Below are 17,225 nucleotides of genomic sequence, written 5' to 3' on the forward strand. Positions count from 1 at the left end.
TTCGGCACTCAGCTTTTTTTTTATAGTTCAACTCTCACATCCATACATGACCACAGGAAAAACCATAGCTTTTAGACAGACCTTTGTTGGCAAAGTAATGTCTCTGCTTTTCAATATGTTGTTCAGGTTGATCATAGCTTTCCTTCCAAGGAGCCAGCATCTTTCAATTTCATGACTGCAGTCACCATATGCAGTGATTTTTGAGCCCCCAAAAATAGTCTGTCATTGTTTCCATTGTTTCCCCATCTATTTCCATGAAGTGATGGGACTGGATGCCATGATCTTCGTTTTCTGAATGTTGTGCTTTAAGCCAACTTTTTCACTCTCCTCTTTCACTTCCATCAAGAGGCTTTTTAGTTCTTCTTCACTTTCTGCCATAAGGGTGGTGTCATCTGCATATCTGAGGTTATTGATATTTCTCCCAGCAATCTTGATTCCAGCTTGTGCTTCACCCAGCCCAGCATTTCTCATGATGTACTCTGCATAGAAGTTAAATAAGCAGGGTGACAATATACAGCCTCGATGTACTCCTTTCCCGATTTGGAACCAGTCTGTTGTTCCATGTCCAGTTCTAGCTGTTGCTTCTTGACCTGTATATAGATTTCTCAGGAGGCAGGTCAGGTGGTCTGGTATTCCCATCTCTTTCAGAATTTTCCACAGTTTGTTGTGATCCACACAATCAAAGGCTTTGGCATAGTCAATAAAGTAGATGTTTTTCTGGAATTCTGTTGCTTTTCTCAATGATCCAATGGATGTTGGCAATGTGATCTCTGGCTCCTCTGTTTTCTAAATCCAACTTGAACATCTAGAAGTTCACAGTTCGTGTACTCCAAGCCTGGCTTGGAGAGTTTTGAGCATTATTTTGCTAACTTTTGAGATGAGTGCAATTGTGTGGTAGTTTGAACATTCTTTGGCATTGCCTTTTTGGGGATTGGAATGAATCTGACCTTTTCCAGTCCTGTGGCCACTGCTGAGTTTTCCAAATTTGCTGGCATGTTGAGTGCATCACTTTCACGTCATGATCTTTTAGGGCTTGAAATAGCTCACCTGGAATTCCATCACCTCCACTAGCTTTGTTCATAGTGATGCTTCCTAAGGCCCACTTGACTTCACATTCCAGGATGTCTGGCTCTAGGTGAGTGACCACACCATCATGATTATCTGGGTCATGAAGATCCTTTTTGTCTAGTTCTTCTGTGTATCCTTGCCACCTCTTCTTAATATCTTCTGTTTCTGTTAGGTCCATACTATTTCTGTCCTTTACTGAGCCCATCTTTGCATGAAATATTCCTTTGGTATCTCTAATTTTCTTGAAGAGATATCTAGCCTTTCCCATTCTATTGTTTTCCTCCATTTCTTTACATTGATCACTGAGGAAGGCTTTCTTATCTCTCTTTGCTATTCTTTGGAACTCTGCATTCAGATGGGTATATGTTTCCTTTTCTCGTTTGCCTTTTGCTTCTGTTGTTTTCTCAGCTATTTGTAAGGCCTCCTCAGACAACTATTTTGCCTTTTTGCGTTTGTTTTTCTTGGGGATGGTCTTGATCACTGCCTGGTGTCCAAAGTCATGAACCTCCATCCATAGTTCTTCAGGCACTCTATCAGATCTAATCCCTTGAATCTATTTATTACTTCCACTGTATAATTATAATAATAAAGCATATTATTAATGGATAAATAGTTGTAAAATGCACCAATGGTAAGACAACCATTTTGAAATCTAAACATATTTCACTTCTTTAGATTTTAGAATTCTAAATATATTTTATTATTTTAATACAAAACAAATTTCTTAAGAGAAAATTGAAACATGTTTCTGAAGTCAAAGTCAGAATAAACATATAATCTCCCCAGTATTATACTAGTCACTATTTCCTTTTTTAAATTTTATTTTTTAATGGAAGGATAATTGTGTTGGTTTCTTGCAAACATCAACATGAATCAGCCATATAGTTCACTAATTCAAAACTGTATCTCCTTGATGTTATAACTGTGGCCTTGAGGGATCTTTATTCACACATGACTAGGAAGATTCTTAGCCATTACTGTACTTCCATTCCTGTTCAACCAGCAGCACCAGCTAGGTTTCCCATCTCTTTACCATCCCAAATGTAGCAATACTTTCCTGTGATTGAATTCACTCTTGCCTCTTCTTAAGAAAGTCATTGCCAGCTGAAGAAAAGAATGAAGTCTAATAAAAACCACAGGAGTATTATTAAATTCGATTTAAATGAACAACTTTATTAGAGAAAAATAAAAGTTCTGTTCCCTATTTGTTAAAGAAATACCATTTTGATGTTATACATAACAGAGCTAAGCAAGAAATTATAGCCTAGTATGGTTCTACCTGAGAAAAAAAACAAAATGTCCTTTTAAAAAAGCTTTATCATCAAAGTAATTCTTAAAATCTCATAGCTAAGAGGCATTCATTGATAACTGAAAATTTGAAAAACTATTCAGGAAGGAAAACCAAGTAATAACAGTTTTGTATTGATTAAATATCATTTTTTCAAATATCATTTGTAAATATATATGTACAAGTGCCCAGCTCCTCCTTAGCAGAACTCCTAAGAGAACAAATACTTGGAGCCACGGAATAACCAAACAGAACTGAAGAAGAGAATAATATATTACATGTAAATTATTCTTATTCTGGAGACAGATAAAAGTGGTTTCTCTAAACAGATGGCATGAGCCAAAATAAACTTTAATGGCCATTTGGGAAAACATGATTGACTAAGCAGCAGAATGAAACATGCTCTCCAGAGAACAGAACAGGCCTTAGGAACTCCATCAGGAAAAATGCGTAATGATCATGATGACAACTTATCTACTTTTTTTATTACCTTAAGAATCCAATAAAGAAAATAAATGTGTTCTCTCACAAGAAAGAATTTACCTCAAAAACTTATTTGGTATCCTTTAAATGAACCACATTCATATTTTATAGGCATGTATATTAAATCTAATGTTAGTATGAAAACCCAGGCAATATAATTTGAGAAATCTATTCACTTTATTTACAGTTAGCACTAGGGAAATCAAAAGGCTATGTTTCTTATAAAAATGACTGATTTGCATTTTGTTAATATAAAAAAGATAAATGATAGCTTTATTGACTCTGTATTTTGAACTGTTAACTTGTTTAAAAATAGAAATAGGAATTTCCCTGGTGATTCAGTGGTTAAGATTCTGTACTTCCAATGCAGGGGGAATGGGTTTGTGGCCAAAAATAAAACAAAAATTAGTGTCCCTATCTTTCATTATTTAACACCCTTTCAACATTCTCTTCTCATCTAAATGTTCTATTTCTGCCTTTTTTTTCTTTCCTCCACTTCTATACTATTACTCATGCAGTTTCATAGGAGGATGACAGTGACAAGCCTATGAATTCCAATAGTAAACACACAGCACTGAAGTCCTCATAATAATGAGCCAGGCTCTCTATATTTTAATCTTCATTTATTTGTCCTTTTGATCCCTGAGGAAAAATCTCACATTTCATTGTGTTTTACATAACTTCCTTCCAGAGAGTAAGCCATTTTATTGAACTTATTTTATATCTTTTTTTCTATCAGTCTAAGTTCTTTGAGCACAGGACCCTCTAAGCATCTTCGTGGAACCAACTCAATGCCCAAGACTGAACAAGTGGTGTTAACTCAACCAGTACTATCAACCTTTTTCTTAAATGGCCAGTAGTAAATAATTCAGACTTTTGAGGGCCATCCAATCTCTGTCACAACTACTCAACTCTGCCACTGTAGTAGGAAATTAGCCATAAATAAAATGTTTTTTTATAATGAGCATGGCTCTCATTCAATAAAATTTTATTTACAGAAAGGTGGACATGCTATATTTCAATAAAACTTTATTCACAGAAAATGTGGGCTACCCACAGTGCCATTAATTTACCAACACCTGCTATAGGAGGGTAGGCATAAACACAAAATTGAAGGCTAAGGGATGAGTCTAAAACACTGTAGCTTAGGTGAAAATTACTTACACTGCATGCCATGTGTTCCTAAGTAAAATATGGTTGTCTTTAGGTTTTAAACTTTATATAAATGATACCATAGAACAAACAGCTTCCAACATTTTGCTTTTGAGCAATGCGCAAGCGTCAACATGCGATGCACATGTTGACACTTGTGGCCTCTAGTTCATTATGTCTGACAATTGAATAATATTCTATTCTATCAGTGGACCAGTTTTCCCTTGCTGTTGATGATAAGTGTTGAAACAACACAAATCTTTTGTCTCACAGTTAATTTTTAACTACCAAAAATGCTGCAACTATCTTATATAAATTCTTTTGAAAAGGTACCAAATTTTCTGAAGGGACTCAACCTAGAAATGAAAGTGCAAGGTCATTAGACATAAAAGACTCAGTTTTAATAGATAGTTCCTATTGTAGGCAGAATAATAGCTCCTCAAAGAAGTCCATGTTTTAATCCCCAGAATTTGTGAGTATGTTTGTTTACATGGCAAAAGGAAATTAAGGTTGCTAACCAACTGACCTTGAGATGAGATTACCTTGGATTATTCAGGTAGATCCAGTGTCCTCACAAGGGTCCTCATAAGTACAAGAAGGAAGAAAAAAGTGAGAGGAAGAATCAGAGAGATGGTAGTATGAGAAGGACTCAGCTCAATGTTTCTGACATGAAGATGGAGGGAATGTAGAGGGCCTCTAGAAGCTAGAAAAAAACAAGGAAGCAGACTCTTTCCTAGAGTTTCCAGGAAGGAATACAACCCTGCTGGCCCACTTTAATCCAGAGAGACCCATTTCAGATTTCTGACCTCCAGTACTGTGAGATAATAGTTCTGTGTTGTTTTAAGCTACTTGACTTATTATTAATACAGCACCAATAGAAAATTAGTACATGTCTATATTGCCATACAATGTTAGCTCATGCTAATTTATAAGTTTACTAGCAGTATATAATGCCTAGAGTTATTGTTTGTATATGGTTTTAGGAAGGGATATAACTATGTTTTTCAATATTAGCTACTCTGTACAATTTATTGTATCATTTCTACTAATAAGTAATAGCAATTTCATTATTATATCAAATTCAAATTTTTATATATAGTAGATCTATTTCTTAGGTATTTTTTTCATTCTATTTGATTGGTCCCTTTATCTAGGCTGCTTCAATACCATATTACATTGATTATCATTATTTTGTAAATTTGTCATTTATAATTTACTACTGTTTCATAATTTTACCTTATTTTTCTTCAAAGTTGTTTTAGCAACTCTTGGCATTTTGTTCTTCCATATAAAGAATTCTAGAAATACTCTCCATTATATTGCTTCTCTGATATTCTGTTATTTTTCTCTTGTATCTTTTCTAGAAACCTTTCTATTTTCCTTCTCTTATGACTGCTCTATTATTTCTTCTTCTTTTAATTAATTGCCCTCTGCTTTGCTCTGGCATTTAGCACTCTTCTGATTAATTTGTTTTCTGTCTACAGTTGCATGACTTACAGAAGGTAAGGAGAAAAGAAGTCTCCAGAATCCTGAGTTGGCAAGTAAGTTCATTTTTCCAAAGAGCAGTATTGTATATAATAGCTATTTCCTTAATGGTGTTGGTATACATGGACACTTCAGAAATCATGAGAGGTGGTGTGGGAACCTAGCCACTATACAAAACGTTTAATTCTAAGAGAAAATGTATCTGCATTCTAAGCAACGGAATGAGTTTTTAAAATACAATCAGTTTGTAAGGTAGAAACTGCCTTTATAAACACACGCTCACATAAATACCAGACGGATTTTGTTTGTATGTGTTCCACAATCCCAACTCCCTCCACTTACAAATAGACTTTATAATGGCCTCCAACATCATCTATCAACTTAATGACATCGAGAAAAGTTTAGTTCTCTCAGAACCAGGTCTGAAGTTTAGATATTTTTTTCAGCATTGAAAAATTATAACACTAAAGAATGCAAATAGCCAGAAGTCATACTGAAGAGAATACCTAAACAATTTTATAAGGGTCTTTGTGGATATTCCCTTAATCATTGGGCCAGGGAACACCAAACCAAATGTACATCCCTTCCAGAAGATAGTTAGCTTTTTCGCAGGACAAAATTTTAATATTATATCATTGGCTCTTAAAGAAGCATACTGAGAATATACTCAAAAATACTATGGTATGCTCCTTCCCACAGGGATGCTCAAAAAAAAAAAAATTATAAATTAAAGATTGTCTTTGGAGTCTATCCACTGTGATATTTTCTGATACTTCTTTTCTTCTAGATAACATCCTTTTCCAACTCAAATATCAACCACTTTTTAAGAAGTATTGTGCCCTTCTAGATTCCAAAAGAATTTCTTCAATGCTCTAAATAAGTACATTCCCACTTAATATAAGATTCACATTCACATTTCATTCATAATTTCATTGCAAAGTAGTTACTGTTTGAGAAACTAAGTCTTCAAGAATATTACCTATCATTATTGAAAACAAAATGAGCTACTTTTCTTAGGAGTGTATGCATTATAAAAAGACATTTTAGAGAAAATGTCTCAAAACAAAGGAATCTATAACAATGGATTACCTAAGAGTATTATAGATGATGGACAGTAAACTTATTGCCCCACCAAATTAAGGATCATGTTTGCAAAATTTAACCTTGTGTCCATGAGCACTTCATTGAAAATTAAATATTCTCTGTCTCTCTGAAAGTGAAAGTGTTAGTCACTCAGTTATGTCCAACTATTTGCGATCCCATGGACTGTAGCCCACCAGGCTCTTCTGTCCTTGGGATTCTCTAGGCAAGAATACTGGAGTGGACTGCCATTTCCTTCTACAAGGGATCTTTCCAACCCAGGGATTGAACCTGGGTCTCCTACATTGCAGGCAGACGCTTTACTGACTGAACCAACAGGGAAGGGTTTGCCTCTATGAGTCTGCCTAATTTAGATACCTCATAAGTGGAATCATGCCATATTTCCTCTTCTTTGACACTTATTTCACTTTTATAATGTCCTCCAAATTCATCTATGTTGTGGCAAATGGCAGGATTTCCTTCTTTGTAAAGGCTGAATTATATTCTATTGTATGTTTATACATTTTCTGTATCTATTCATCAATGATGACATTTAGATTATTTCCATATCTTAGCTATCATTGAATAGTACTGCAATGAACATGGAAGTGTAGACATCTCTTCAAGATTGATTTCACCTCTTTTGAATATATACCCTGAAGTAGGACTGCTGAATCCTGGTAGTTTATTCTTTTTCTTAATCGCATTATTTTACATTCCCATGAACAGTGTGTAAGAGTTCCAATTTATCCATATCCTTGCCACTTGTTATCTTTGGGTTGTTTTTTTTTTTTTAATAATAATCATCCTAGCCTTGTAGCTCAGTCAGTAAAGAATCTGCCTGCAGTGCAGGGTACCTGGGTTCAATCCCTGGGTTGGGAAGATCCCCTGGAGAAGGAAATGGCAACCCACTCCAGTATCCTTGCCTGGAAAATCTCATGGACAGATGAGCCTGGTGGGCTGCAGTCCAACAGGTCACAAAGAGTCAGGCACGACTGAGCAACTAACACTAACCAATGTAAGATGATATCATATTGTATTTTTAATTTTCATTTCCCAATAATTAATGATGCTGGGCATCTTTCCACAAAAAAAAAGGATATAAATTCCTTAAAACAAACTAGGAGCAAAACTATGACCCAACAATCCCACTACTGGGTATATACCCTTAGGAAACCATAACTGAAAAAGACACATGTACCCCAGTGTTTATTGCAGCACAGTTTATAATACCAGAACATGAAAACAACCTAGATGTCCATCAACAGATGAATGGATAAAGAACTATAGTACATATATGCAATGGAATATTACTCAACCATAAAAAGGAATGCATCGACTCAGTTCTAATGAGGTGGATGACCCTAGAGCCTACCATAGAGAGTGAAGAAAGTCAGAAAGAGAAAAACAAGTATCATATATTAATGCATATATGTGGAATCTACAAAGATGGTACTGATGAACTTACTTTCAGGGAAACAATAGAGATTACATATAGAGAACAGATTTGTGGACACAGTGGGGGAAAGGAGAGGGTGGGACAAATTGAGAGAGTAGCACTGAAATATATACATTACCATAAGTAACATAAATAGCCAGTGGGAATTTGCTGTACGATGCAGGGAGTTCAAATGTGTACTCAGTGACAACCCCGAGGGGTGGGATGGGGTGAGAAATGGGAAGGAGGTTCAGAAGGAGGGGACTTATGTATACCTATGGCAGATTCATGTTGATGTATGGCAGAAACCAACACAGTATTGTAAGGCAATTATCCTCCAATTGAAAATAAATAAATTTAAAAAAAAAAGAAAAAACAGAGGACACAAGGAAACTTTGTGAGGTATTCAGTTCAGTTCAGTCACTCAGTCGTGTCTGACTATCTGTGACCCCATGAACCGCAGCATGCCAGGTCTCCCTGTCCATCACCAACTCCCGGAGTTTACCCAAACTTATGTCTATTGAGTCGGTGATGCCATCCAGCCATCTCATCCTCTGTCGTCCCCTTCTCCTCCTGCCCCCAATCCCTCCCAGCATCAGGGTCTTTTCCAATGAGTCAACTCTTCGCATGAGGTGGCCAAAGTATTGGAGTTTCAGCCTCAGCATTAGTCCTTCCAATGAACACCCGGGACTGATCTCCTTTAGGATGGACTGGTTGGATCTCCTTGCAGTCCAAGGGACTCTCAAGAGTCTTCCCCAACACCACAGTTCAAAAGCATCAATTCTTTGGCGCTCGGCTTTCTTCACAGTCCAACTCTCACATTCATACATGACCACTGGAAAAAGCATAGCCTTGACTACATGGACCTTTGTTGGCAAAGTAATATCTTTGCTTTTTAATATGCTATCTAGGTATTAGGTATGTCTTTTACCTTGTCACGATGATATCACAGGTGTTTGCATATGTTCAAGCTCAAATTGTACATGTTAAGTATGTACAGTTCCTTATTGCAATAAATATGCTTTAAAATGAAAATTAGACAGCTTTATAGAAAGAAACAATATCCTAAATTGAATACATGCACAAATTTGAAATTACACAAAGAACAGTAAATCAAGTATGGAATTTTTTTTTCTATGTTGGCAAACTGGAACAATTGTGGCTCTTATGTCATAACACTTTTGAGTCATTCATGTCATGTGTAATTCACCCAAACAAAAATAATTGCTAGACCCTTTCTGTGAGCGGTGCTGTGTGTTGAGATTGCTCAACTTCATACCAAAGTGTACCAGAAAATTCAATTGAGATTTATCTGGTACAAGTAATTATCTTTAGCAATTTATAATTGGATCATAGTATTTAGATATTGAAAAAAAAAAAAGGTTAGCCAAGAATGTCTGAACTCAAAACTCAGGAATGGACTATATGTAACCCAAGTTTTACCAAGACCCAAAGATTGCAATATCAGCTCAAATTGCATTTTCCACAATAATATCCATCTTCTGCTGAATGACTTGCAAGTATTTCTGTGAAAACCCCGAATGCTTAATTTGCAAATGCTTAAACTCCTTTGAGAAAGCGATAGCACCCCACTCCAGTACACTTGCCTGGAAAATCCCATGGACAAAGGAGCCTGGTAGGCTGCAGTCCATGGGGTCTCGAAGAGTCGGACACGACTGAGCGACTTCACTTTCACTTTTCAGTTTCACTTTTCACTTTCCTGCATTGGAGAAGGAAATGGCAACCCACTCCAGTGTTCTTGCCTGGAGAATCCCAGGGATGGGGGAGCCTGGTGGGCTGCTGTCTATGGGGTCGCACAGAGTTGGACATGACTGAAGTGACTTAGCAGTAGCACACTCCTTTGATAATCTCTACAACCACTTCCATTTACTCTTGTTCTCCAATAATTCCAGGACAGGCACTGGCATAGGCCCCTCTCACCAAATACTGCAATCACTATGAAAACTATGGAGTAAAATGAAGGATGGCAGTCCCTAAAAACCTCTAAAAGGTAGAAAAGTTAAGAACAGACTTTTTTCTAGTCTGGAGAATGGAGCCCTAAATTCCTTCCAATACCTGATTTTAGCCAAGGAAGACCCATTTCTGACTTCTAGCCTCCAGAACTGTAGGATAAATTTGTATTGTCACTAGATGTGTAATAATTTTTATACCAGCAATAAGAAATTAATGTGAAAGAGAAACTAATCTATTTTTCTTGGTTCAATTCAGGTTCTCCTTCCTTTTATATTGGTTGGATGTGACTTCCTAATCCTCTATTATATTCTGCACTGGTCTTGATTCACAGATCCACCAAGATCTATTCTAGAACTCGTTTCCTTATAGCAAATCTTTAACATTCATTGAAGAGAATTTTAAGTCTTTTCCTTATAGGTCTTAGAATCTATATGCCCATATCTCTAATTGTTTTTGTTTCTGTATATCCTTCAATTGAATTATTAGCAAAGGGTTGGGTGCAAATAATTGTTATTTGGGAATGGCTTATTTTGGGAGTGAAGGAATCCTTCTTTTCTACTTTTTACACTCTTGTGTTGCTCTTTCCTTCTGGGTCATTTTGGAAGAGAAAAACTTGAAGGTTAGCTGCCACCTGAAAAAGCATTTCCCAAGATGCTAAAGTCACTGATTCTGTGGTATGTGAGAATCACACAATCAGATATCTTATGTGAGTAGAACAGCCTAGGATTGTGCTAGGCTGTGCATCTTATTCACACGATGTGTGGGCCACATCCAGGGGAATTAAATGAGAAAGAAAATGCTTACCAATTCATTTCCAGGGCTTCTCTGGGGGTGCTGAGATTTCAGGGAGTTTGTGAAAGAGAAAAAAGATGCTTTGAGAACTTGATAAGAATTACATACTTGGTACAGGAGTAAACAAAAAGAAAATGAAAGATGCAGCTTGGAACAAAAGAATTATAAGACGTTCATTTGGAGACAGGGAAAGAAGTCTGAAGGAGAGAGGATAAGAAAGGAAATAGTCCTAGGGTCAATGCTGTTGATTTCTCTACTGTACCAACATTTTTTCAAAGCATCTGAGCTTTCATAACTTTTCACATCCAACCAATGTTCCTATTCACTAACATAATTATCTTAAAGGTTAGTGGCTCAGCCTAGAAGGGAATTCCTGCATAGTTTTTTGTTAACTACTTAATATTCCTCTCCAATACAGTATCTAGTATAGTTATTCAAGTAATAAATCTTTAGAAAAGAAAGGAATTCAGAATTCAGGTTAAAATACAAGTGGCAAAATGTACATATGATTTAAGCTGCTTTTCTACATGCAGCTGAAATTTTAGAGGTAGAGTTTGTTATTGTTGGGCTAACATAGCATGTCAGGAGGTCTTAATAATTTTGGCAAGCAAGAAAGCTGTTGGAAAGTTTCTCTGCCTAACAAAAATCCTTTTTAAGGACTCATGGGAGGTATTCATTACAGAGAATTGAGAAATCCATGAGGAAAGGGAAACATTAAGACACTATTTTTGTTCTGGCACACAAGTTTTCCCTTTTCCTTTTTATAGAAGCAAAATCAAGTTCTTACTTTACAGGTCAATGAATCAAGATATTGGATATGTTTAGGCTCAGAATGCATGTTTTGCCCATTTGGTCACAGGCAAACATAACAGACTTTACATTCAACATGTATAAATAATAAATGCAAATACTTAAAGTTGGGGGAACTTAAGGTAAACATTTAGTGAATTTTCATTGAAAACATTAAAGTACTTTTTCCAGGTGTTACTTTTTCATTAGAAATTTGAGAAATGTTTACAACAATTTTATAGAGATATTCTCATTTACAATGTTTCTTTAAACTCTGCAAATTTTTGCACATGACAAGCTACATAAGAAAATATATATTCCTGGTTGTTTCTCTAAAACTTGATTTATGACAGTCTAACAAAAATCACAACAGTTTCTTCCACCTTTATAACCAACCTACTATATTTTTTTTTTAAAGATGAAATCAGTTTAGCTGGCCAGCCTGAGGCCAGCAGAATAAAAACTCATTTTAAAAACATCTTGGCCTTGAAAACATGCATGTCTTACCTAAGTTTAATTAAAACACATTTACACATACCTTTGAGAAGTTCACTATTTTCATAATTTATACATTTGACCATTATGTCATTCACTAATGACAAATTTGTAAAAAATTATCATTAATGGGGAATCTAAGAAAGACTGAGTAACTATCATACCTGTAACCCCTCTCAAAATAAAGCTCTTCCTCCTGTATGAATTAACTTGGTTTGTCCCATATAAGCCACGGGCCATGACTCATTAGAGCTCCAAATACTAAGACAACCATCCATTAATGGACACAAGGAAAATTAGTAGCCTATAAGATGGCATGATGTTCTGCAATGGAAATGGAGTGGGTTTGTCAACTAAGTGGCTCACTGCTCAGATTTTCTTTCTTAGGGAATGGATAATAGATGCATAGCAAGTCCCACCCGTTCCTCTTCTAAAATATTCTCCATGTTCATGCACTCCGTCCACTCCATTGCCACCACACTATCCAAGAGACCATCTTCTTTATTGGCCTGAAGTCATAGTCTCCTTACCTGGTTTCTCCTCTGCAACAATTGCCCCTTAAAAATCCATCTTCCATATAACAGCCAGGGTGTTCTTTTAGAAAATATTAAGATCATCTCACTCACCTGATTAAAATTCTCCAGTGATTTCATTTCGTTTAAATGTCAAACATATAAGATATATAATATTCCAACTATAGCATGAACTGCTGTCTACCTGCTTCTACACACACCCATTCTCTCTCTCTCCTACTGAGCTCCAGCTCTGTGACACTCCATTCTCTTCCTGGGACATGCCAAAGTCTCTCCCTCCTTAGGTCTTTGCAACTGCTCTTTTCTCTCTGAAGCAATCTCTTCTCCACTTCAGCAGGCTGACTTCTTCCTTCAGGTCTCAGTTCAAACATCTTCAAGAGGTCTTCCTCTAAAATAGTAGTTCTCAATCCTTACACATATATCAAAATTACCTAGGAAGCTTATAAAACTTCAGCTGATGGGGTCCCACTACTAAGAATTATTCTGAGTAGGACCGTAGCAGCAGAATTAAAACAAACCAGACCTCTACAGGTGATTCTAATTGCAGCCAACTTGTGAATCAGCAATGAAGAATCTCATCATCTCCTCCCCCATCATATCCACCTATTAGTGTGCTTCTTAGTATGTATCCTATGTAATTCTTATTTACTTGCTTTCCTGTCAGTTGTCTTTTTCTTTCACTAAAATGTTAATTCCATGAGGGCAGGGAAATTCCTGCTGTACTCCCAATGCCCAACATATATAGTAGGTCAATAAAGGAAGGATTGAATATCCATCCTTCAAGTCAGTAGAGAAGTTTTAAGCACCTGAAAGACAGTACAATATGGAGAATTTAAGTAGAGAGGATATAGAATAAGAGTAAGAATGAAAAGATGAAGAAACCAAAGAGAAGCTGAGTAATGTAAATGAAAGATGAGCATAAACCATGGACTATAGAAAGCTCTCTTGGGCCCCTGTTTTCTCCAATGAAACCTGAAAGTAAATTGGCTCAGTTCCACACAAACTCAGTTCCATGCAAATAATGCTTACTTTGTTAACACGCTGAGATCAAGGCTATCTCATTTTTTATTTTTAACACAGAAAAGTCTTATCTTAGATCCAAAGCTTTATCTTTTTATTTAAACTATTTTACTAGAAGCCTTCTTAAAAATATATTACATTTACTTACCTTTTAAAAAAATATATGAAGGAAATTTACATTGTCTATATCCAGGATTTTCAAAGCCGGATATTTTGCTATCTATATTTCCTTGATAGTCTTACGAAATCTTTAAACATATAAACCATATAATCATTTTAAAAAGTGTTTGAAAGAGGGAAATTTTATGGCTCTTTAGTTTTTTTAAGCTCTATATTTTCTAAGTTTGCAGCTCGGCTTTTACCTACATGCCCTCATTGCTTACCTTGCTTATACTCAGCGGTGACCTTTTAAAGTTAATCATACTCATTATAAACAAATACAAATACAAATTCCAATCTATGACTGTAATTACTTGGAGAGCTTTAACACCCACAAATGCCTGCCTGCCTGCCTCCCTCTTCAGACTAGAGAATTTATTATTTAATTGGTCAAGAGTGAGACCAGAGCATTAGTTGTGTTTTGGCTTTGATTCTGTGCTTTGGTTCCCATGCGATTCTAACATGTACCTCGTTGAAAACCCTGTGTGCTGGGGTCCAGCCCGGGTGGATCCAGGGAATTCGAAGGGTGGACGGCGTTGGCGTGGAAAGACTTGTTTATTGATTGATATAAGATTAGATTAAGAAACTATAGCATAGTAGGAAGATTAAGTGGAGGAAGAGGGCTGAATAGCTTGGTTTACGCGGGAGACCAAGAAAATTCCAGACAAGGAATTTGCACCATCTACGTTGGGCCACCGGCGCCCGCTTGAATATCTAAGGGTGCCTCGCCTTAAGCTCCCTTTCACATGGGTCTTAACAGCCAGGGCAAATAAGTATACCTGGCGAGCCTCCGCGCCCCAGGTGGAGATTCAGCCTGAAGTTAAAGTAAAGAGCAGAGAGAGGGAAAGGGAGAGAAGAAAAGAGAGAGAAAGACACGGGGGGGAGCCAGAGTTCCAAGAAACCAGGCCGAGAGACTAGTTCGAGAAACTGGTCCGAGAAGCTGGCCCCATCCTTTATTGTTCAGAAGGCCTTTTATATTTTTGATAAAACATGGAGATCAATGGGTAACACAAAATTATGTAGCATTCGCAGCCCAGACTCTTTCTGTGTATCATTTTCTATACAAAAGGTCTCAGGTGATTTACATTATCTTCTGGCCAAGAGGCTTGTTAACACTTTTGGCTCTCTTCCTTAATGAATGTTAATTTTGTTTCCCCTGAAGTGTTTTTCTTTAATCTGCATCTCCTTAAAGCATTAAAGTTACATCTCTATAGAACAAAGGTGCAGTGGGTTATAACAAAGAAGGTACTTAACTCAAAGATCTAATGTTGCTAATACCAGGTCTACTACTTGTTTTTCTATATACCAACTATATCTAAAAATAAAGGATATGAAAATTTGGCAGCAAGCATTGACTCAACAAATGAAACCTTTAATCAGTCCTATTCTAAAGATTTTGACTCCTCGGAAGCCCCTACATTCCTAGGATGTTTTAAGCTTCCTGTGCCTCCTTGCGGTCAGGAGGCCTCAAACAATCACACAGCGCAGCTGTACGAGTCCTGCAGGAAGGCTAGAAAGCCATCAGAGGGGTATTTGGATTGAAACACTCTTTCAAATGCAGAAGACTAAAGCCCTGAACTGACTTTTTCCAGAAAATGTCAGAATTGTAGAAAAGCAGAGCACAAAAACTGGCAGATTTTTGTTGGGGTACATGCTTAGGAATTTCCAGAGGGGCCCCTGAAGACTGAGCACGCCTTGCGTATGTCAGCTTCCTTCCTCATGACCTTGTCACGGGCGGGATTCCTCACACTGGCTCCCGGCACCTGTTTAAAACCTTAATAAAGAAATTTGGAACAACCAAGCTCTCTATTTTTAGGGGTAACTGTTCAAGCCACAATTGTTGATTCTTCCTCTTAGCTTGGTTCTCTCTTTAGGGTCTGTCATGTGAACTCTGCTGCCTGCACCCAAACAGCCCCACAGTTATGAGGCTCCCATTTAAAATTCCAGACCAAGAATGGGAAACCTCTATTTTCTTGGTTTTCCAAGTGGCAATCCACTCTAGTATTCTCACCTGGGAAATCCCATGGACAGAGGAGCCTGGCAAACTACAGTCCACAGGGTCACAAAGATTCAAACATGACTTGAACAACTAAATAACAACAATACAGCTGGAAGAGCTCTTTAAAAATAATCTAAATTAACTCTCCTCTATTTACAAGTGACAGATTTGAGGTAGGAGAGTAATGTCCCTGAAATCATGCAACCACTTTTTCCCATAGGTGGCACAGCTAATTCTCCACTCCTTGACAATTACAACACTGTCCCTGAGGAAAGGCGGTGCTCTAGGAAGGGTATGTCTGTAGCAGGCTTGTTAGGGAAACACTGACTGAAATCACCCACCTCGGCCAGACATCATAGTAACCACTTGCATGCGTTATTTTACGACAGGAGGGTCCAGTAAAGAACACGGAACCAACAAGCCATCACCAACCAGGAGAATTTGGGAAAAGTCAAAAGGAGACACCAGTCCATATGGACTACCAACCTCCCAGAATCCTCCTCACTGGAATCCATCTTGACTGAGAAATATATGTGCTACAAGGAAGGACCCTGAGTCAGAATGATTGGCCAGAGACAACCCAGAAACGAATCCCATCACCATTAAACCTGAGATTCCGAGTGATGTGGCAGAGCACTTCTCCTGGTTTCCTTACTGTTGCTCTCCGCCCAGGAGTCCTTAACCAATAAAGTTCCTTGCTTTGTCAGTACATGTGTTTCCTCAGACAATTTTTTTCCAAGTGTTAAATGAGAGCCCTCTGTGGCCCTTCCTGCAACAAACTCCAAAGTTATTTTAGAGGGGAAAACCAAAACCCTATTCAAAAATGAGAGAGTCTCAGAATCAAGAGCATCTTACAAATTTCCAGTCAAACCTCCTTAGGAAGTGAAACCTGCAATTGGAAAAGCGGCGAGAACCCACCTATTCTCTGACCCTATGTGTGGGTGTGGGTGTCTTCAGGCCACTTTTTCCCCCTCGCTTTGCACATGAAGGTAAGTAACTGACCCTCCTGCTCCTGCATATAAATGTCATTCAGTTTCTAGAGCAAAACGAATCTAGCAAATACCTCTGTTTCAAAGTCTCAGGAGCAGGAATCTGATCAGCCCTCTTAGTCAGGCATCCACCCATTCCCCTTTCAGGAGTGAGCAGAGAGCAAAATCAGGTTGCAGAAACAAACATGGGCGCAGGATTACCTTACTGCTGGTGGAGAAATTCTCAGAAATAGGACATGTGGTATCTACTGACACAATCCTAAACAATCTTAACTTCACTTAGCAGAACAATGGAACTTGCAAACTTTGCATAACAAAATCTTAACTGTTTTTCTTTGACTCATTTTATGTCATGAGATTAACAGCAGTAGTTCTTGCCCAGTCCCATATTGAAAGCTCTATTCCAGAAACTGATTTTTTTGTTACTTCCAAAAATTTTTTTAAATTAAATAGCTGAAAGCTGAAGGGCATCAAGGGCACA

General features: G+C 37.3%; 1 long non-coding RNA gene across 1 annotated transcript in view; it reads left to right on the forward strand.

Moving 5' to 3' along the window:
* LOC132657702 (uncharacterized) overlaps window positions 1–16,462 on the forward strand; it is a 43,712-nt gene extending 27,250 nt beyond the window's left edge. Inside the window, exons 2-3 of the long non-coding RNA XR_009596229.1 lie at window positions 5,476–5,532; window positions 16,145–16,462. This is a non-coding gene — a long non-coding RNA (uncharacterized LOC132657702). The remainder of the gene's footprint in view (window positions 1–5,475; window positions 5,533–16,144) is intronic.
* The last annotated feature ends 763 nt before the right edge of the window (window positions 16,463–17,225 follow it).

The sequence above is a fragment of the Ovis aries genome, chromosome 1 (assembly GCF_016772045.2).
Source record: "Ovis aries strain OAR_USU_Benz2616 breed Rambouillet chromosome 1, ARS-UI_Ramb_v3.0, whole genome shotgun sequence".
NCBI lineage: Eukaryota > Metazoa > Chordata > Mammalia > Artiodactyla > Bovidae > Ovis > Ovis aries.